Source organism: Ceratotherium simum, chromosome X (genome assembly GCF_057802395.1).
Source record: "Ceratotherium simum simum isolate JZ-2026a chromosome X, ASM5780239v1, whole genome shotgun sequence".
NCBI classification, from domain to species: Eukaryota; Metazoa; Chordata; class Mammalia; order Perissodactyla; family Rhinocerotidae; genus Ceratotherium; species Ceratotherium simum.
In genome coordinates this window covers 118,647,602-118,653,956 of record NC_141940.1, presented here as the reverse complement: position 1 = coordinate 118,653,956, position 6,355 = coordinate 118,647,602, and positions in this window count along the sequence as shown.

Genomic DNA, 6,355 nt, shown 5'->3' with positions numbered 1-6,355 from the left:
TTGAGACTGCAGAGTTTGGTTCAAGGCATTTCAGGATGGCGTGATTTTCCTGTTAAAAACAAATGGGAATTTGCTTGGTGATAAACTCAGGCAGTGTGTGGGCTGATTCGACAATAGAGTATGCAATCAATGGATTAACCTCCTAGGATGACTGCAGAGGCAGAAGGCAGCTGTCTCCAAGGTAGGGCATCCACAGCCTGCCCTGCACAGAGGCATCGGGAGCTCCGCCAAGGGGAGTCCAGGCCCCAGCTCTGCCATTGACTTGCTGTGTCATTGTTGGAACCTCTTGACCTCTCAGGGCCTGTGTTTTCTTGTCTATTAGGTGAGAATGGTAATGGTTATACTACTTCCTCTCAATGGGTTTGATGCATGGACCACCAGGGGTTGCAAACCCAAATGCCTCCAGGGGCTACGCAGGCAAGTACATGAGTCACGTGAGGTTGTTGTAAGTAATAGGGAGTAGTGGGGACTATAGCTAAGAGGGGAATAAATCACAAACATACCCCATATCCCAGGTTTAAACATTTAAACAAATACTATCCTGGCCAAACAAAGCATTTCTGTGGGCTACTTGCAACCCTTTGGCAAGAGTGCAGTGTGAGGTATGATTTCACGTAGAGGAGATGGCACTGCTGTGACTGTTTACTAAGCCTTATTCCTATTGACTCTTTCACAAACCGCACCTCCCACTTCAGTGGTCCCTCTCTGCACCAGTCAGGAGAAGGTAGGTTGGGCTGTGGGAACAACTCTAAAATGTCAGTGGCTTTAAATAGCAAAGGTTTCTTTCTAGCTTATACTACCGGGTTCCTTGTGGGACTACACTACCATGTGGGTAGCTGGATGCTGCCTTCCACATCCTCACACATGCAGCCTGATGGGGCTCACCATTCAGGGCTTCACATCATCCAAACGCTGACATTGCTGGGCCCTGGGAAAAACAAGGAAAAATTGTGCACCGGCTCTTAAAGTCTTCTGCTCGCATTTCATTGGCCAAAGCAAGTCACGTGGCTTGGATACCCTCAAGTGCAGTCCTACACTGTCTGGAAGGAGGACTGGAAATATCTGTGCACAGCACTGATGAGGCACACACTCCTTCAGACATCCACGTGCATTCCTTTCTTCTATTTCTACACTGCATTGGACGTGGACATTCTGCATCTGGCTTAGCTCTTCATCTCACAGTTTTGTAAGCATGAAGGTTGACACTCACTGAACCTCCAGGCTGTTTCTTCCTCCTTGTTTCCATGACACACAATGCCTGAGCTCTTTACAGCCAGAGCAGTGGCATAGTGGTGGATTGTCCCTTTTCCAGCTTCTGCTGGAACCAAGGGTCCTTAGTTTGGGGTCCATTCTCTGGCTGTTTTTTCTTAAGACCTTATTATTTTTAGAGCAGTTTTAGGTTTACAATAAAATTGAGAGGAAGGTACAGAGATTTCCCATATAGCCCCTGCCCCACACATGCAGAGCTTCGCTGATTATCAATATCACTCCCCAGAATGGTACATTTTTTATCAAGGATGAACCTACATTGACACATCATAATCACCCAAAGTCCAGAGTTTACTTTAGGGCTCACTCTTGGTGGTGTACAATCTATGGGTTTGGAAAAATTTATAATGACATATATCCACCATTATAATATCATACAGAATGTTTTCACTGTCCTAAAAATCCTCTGTGCCTCTATTCATCTACCTCTCACCCCCAGCAATCACTGATCTTTCTATTGTCGCCATAGTTTTGCCTTTTCCAGAGTGTCGTATAGTTGGAATCACACAGTATGTGGCTTTTCAGATTGGCTTCTTTCACCTAGTAATGTGCATTTAAGGTTTCTCCATGTGTTTTCATGCCTTGATAATTCATTTCACTTTAGTGCTAAATAATATTCCATTGTCTGGATGTACCACAGTTTATCCATTCACCTACTGAGGGACATCTTGGCTGCTTCCAAGTTTTGGCAATCATGAATAAAGCTGCTGTAAACATCTATGTGCAGGTTTTTATGTGGACATAAGTTTTAAACTCCTTTGGGTAAATACTAAGGAGCACAATTGCTGGATTGTATGGTATGGTAGGTTTAGTTTTATAAGAAACTGCCAAACTGTGTTCCAAAGTGGTTGTACCATTTTGCATTCCCACCAGCAATGAATGAGAGTTCCTGTTGCTCCACATCCTCTCCAGCATTTGGTGGTGTTGCTGTTCTGGGTTTTGGCCACTCTCTAATATATGTGTAGTGGCATCACATAATTGTTTTAATTTGTATTTCCCTGATGACATATGATGTGGAGTATCTTTCCATATGCTTATTTGCCGTCTGTATATATTCTTTGTTGAGGATTTTTGCATCTATGTTCATGAGAGATATTGGTCTGTAGTTTTCTTTTCTTGTAATATTTTTGTCTGGTTTTGGTATTAGGGTAATGCCAGTCTTATGGAATGAGTTAGGAAGTATTCCCTCTGCTTCTATCCTCTGAAAGAGATTGTAAAGACTTGGTATAATTTCTTCCTTAAATGTTTGGTAGAATTCACTGGTGATCCCATCTGGACCTGATGCTTTCTGTTTTGAAAGGTTATTAATTATTGATTCAATTTCTTTAACAGATATAGGCCTGTTCAGATCATCTATTTCTTCTTGTGTGGGTTTTGACGGATTGTGTCTTTCAAAGAATTGGTCAATTTCATCTTGGTTATCAAATTTATGGTCATAGAGTTGTTTGTAGTATTCCTTTACTATCCGTTTAGTTTATATAGAATCTGTAGGGATGTCCTCTCTTTCATTTCTGATATTATCAATTTGTCTCTCTCTCTTTTTTTCTTATTGTTCTTTGTTCCTATTTTTATCTTCCACTCTTTTTCTGCCTTTTGTGGTTTTAACTGAGCATTTTATATGATTCCATTTTTCTCTCCTTTCTTAGCATACCAGTTATACTTCTTTTTTTACTTCTTTTAGTGGTTGCCCTAGAGTTTGCAATATACATTTACAACTAATCCAAGTCCATTTTCAAATAACATTATATCACTTCACAGGTAGTGTAAGTACCTTACAATAATCCTAATTCCTCCCACCAGTCCCCTGTGTCATTGCTGTTATTCATTTCTCCTATATATAAGCATACATAAGCATATATATGTATATATACATACACATAAGATGTATACACAAGCATACATAATTGAATATAATGTTGCTATTATTACTTTGAATAAACTATCTGTTAGATCAATTAAGAATAAGAAAAATAAAAAGTAAAAGTAAAATAATCTTACACCATACACAAAATCAACTCAAAATGGATTAAAGATTTGGATGTAAGACCTGAAACCATAAAACTCCTAGAAGAAAACACAGAGGGTAAGCTCCTTGACATTGGTCTTAGAGATGATATTTTGGATTTGAAACCAAAAGCACAGGCAACGAAAGCAAAAATCAACAAGTGGGACTATGTCAAACTAAAAAGCTCTGCACAGCAAAAGAAACAATCAACAAAATGAAAAGTCAACCTATGGAATGAGAGAAAATGTTTGCAAACCATCTATGTGATAAGGGGTTAATATCCAAAATACATAAGGAACCCATACAACTCAATAGCAAAAAAAGTAATAATAATCTGATTAAAAAGTGGGTAGAGGACTTGAATAGTCATTTTTCCAAAGAAGACATACAAATGGCCAACAGGTACATGAAAAGATGCTCAACATCACTAATCATCAGGGAAATGCAAATCAAAACACAGAGATGTCACCTTGCTATTATCAAAAAGACAAGAGATGACAAGTGTTGGTAAGGATGTGGAGAAAAGGGAACACTTGTGCACTGTTGGTGGGAATGTAAATTGGAGCAGCCACCATAGAAAACAGTATGGAGGTTTCTCAAAGAATTAAAAATAGAACCACCATATGATCCTGCAGTCCCACTTCTGGGTATTTATCTGAAGAAAATGAAATCATTATTTCAAAAAGATATCTGCATCCCCATGTTCATTGCAGCATTATTTACAATAGCCAAGACATGGAAACAACCTAAGTGTCCGTTGAAGGATGAATGGATAAAGAAAATGTGGTGTGTATACACACACACACACACACACACACACACACACACACACAATGGAATATTATTCAGCCATAAAAAAGAAGGAAATCTTGCCCATTTGTGACAACATGGATGGATCTTAAGGGCTTTATGTTAAATGAAATAAGCCAGACAGAGAAAGATAAATACTGTATGATCTCACTTACATGTGGAATCTAAAAAAACCCAAAACCAAACTCATAGATACAGAGAACAGATTGGTGGTTGCCAGAGACAAGGGGTGGGGGGTGGGGAAAACGGGTGAAGATGGTCAAAAGATATAAACTTCCAGTCATCAGATAAATAAGTCCTGGGGATATAATATACAGCATGGTGACTATAGTTAATAATAATATATTGTATATTTGAAAGATCTAAGAGAATAGATCTTAAAAGTTCTCATCACAAGAAAAAAAATTTGTAACTGTGTGTGGTGATGGATGTTAACTAGACATTGTGGTAATCACTTCACAACATATATATATATATATAAAATCATTATGTTGTACATCTAAAACTAATATGGTGTTATATGTCAATTATGTCTCAATAAAAATTTTTTAAAAAATTTAAAAAAGTAAAAAGAAAAATTAAAGTAAGACTTGTGTTGGAATTTAGCTTCCAAAAGAGGTAGCTGGATAGGTTAACAAGACCTACTGTTAAATGATGGGTTTTGTTTTCTACTTTATAATTAGCCAAAGTTTTCAAACGATCACATTTCAGAATTGTTTTTTAGCCTATGATTGGGCCTCATCCACTTTGACCTAAATGTCTTACATGTTACTTGTTAATACAGCAACTGTATCATAACCCCCATCCATTTTTGTGGGATGCACTGTGGCATTTCCCAAAGAACCTTACCTGTAACTTTGCAAAAAAATGTACTCAGATATTCTCAATTTTTACTTACGGCAGAGCAACTCTGTAAGTCCTCCTTGGACTTATATATACAGATATCTGAAAGCAAGAGTGGGAATGTAAAGCATAACCTTATTCTCTTTCCTACAGAGATCCTATTTGATTTAAAATCTATTTTTACACTAGTTAGAACCCTGCTTTTTTGGCCAAGTACTTGTCTTGCATGTCTGACCTTGCAGAAGCTGGGGTGGATCGCAGCATACTAATGAAGAGAATTAGAAGTCGTTTACAAAGCTTGCTCACTCCTCATTTCTCCACAATCACCTCCATCGAGCAGCCCTACTACCAGCTGGGAGAACTGAGATTTTTGATTCAGGTGGGATAAACGCTCTGAAAGGCTGGGCCCAGAGGAATGACCCAATAGGCAAATGTTCCCAAACTACTTGAAGGTTTAAAAAAATGTTCCGGAACAAAAATCTTATCAAGATATGTAAAGAAGGGGCTGGCCCAGTGGCGTAGTGGTTAAGTTCGTATGCTCTGCTTCAGCAGCATCAGGTTCACAGGTTCGGATCCTGCATGTGGACCTATGTACCGCTTATCAAGCCATGCTGTGGTGGCGTCCCACATATAAAGTAGAGGAAGATGGGCACGGTTGTTAGCCCAGGGCCAATCTTCCTCACCAAAAAGAGGAGGATTGCAACAGATGTTAGCTTGGGGCTAATCTTCCTCACCAAAAACAAAACAAAACAAAAAAAAGATATGTAAAGAAAATGTTTTTTTTTTTAAAAAATGGCCAAAGAGTCTTGTTTGAATTTGACAAAATTACATAAGATAGAAGCTGTTTGTGTTTTCTTCAGGATGGAAATGAACCACTTAACATATCCATACTACCTTGAACAATGAAATTGCATTAAAATAACTAAACTTTGAAATGAGAAAGAAAAAGAATAAGAAAAATGGAAGTTTTTATTTTACCTTCACTTATTTCTTCTCCAGTGCTCTTCCTTTCTTCATGCAGATCCGAGTTTCTGACCCATATTATTTCCCTTCTCTCTAAAGTACTTCTGTTAACATTTCTTGCAAGGCAAGTCTATTGGCAACAAATTCCTTCAATTTTTGTTTGTCTGAGAAAGTTTTTATTTCTCCTTCATGTTTGAAGGATAATTTCGCCAAGTACAGAATTTAAGTTGGTGGGGTTTTCTCTCAACACTTCAAATATTTCACTTCACTCTCTTCTTGCTTGCATGGTTTCTGAGAGAATTTGGATGTAATTCTTATTTTTGTTCCTCTATAGGTAAGGTGTTTTTTCCTCTGGCTTCTTTCAGGATTTTTTCTTTATCTCTGATTTTCTGTAATTTGAAAATGACATGCTGGGGCTGGCCCGGTGACGCAATGGTTGAGTTTGCACACTCTGCTTCAGTGGCC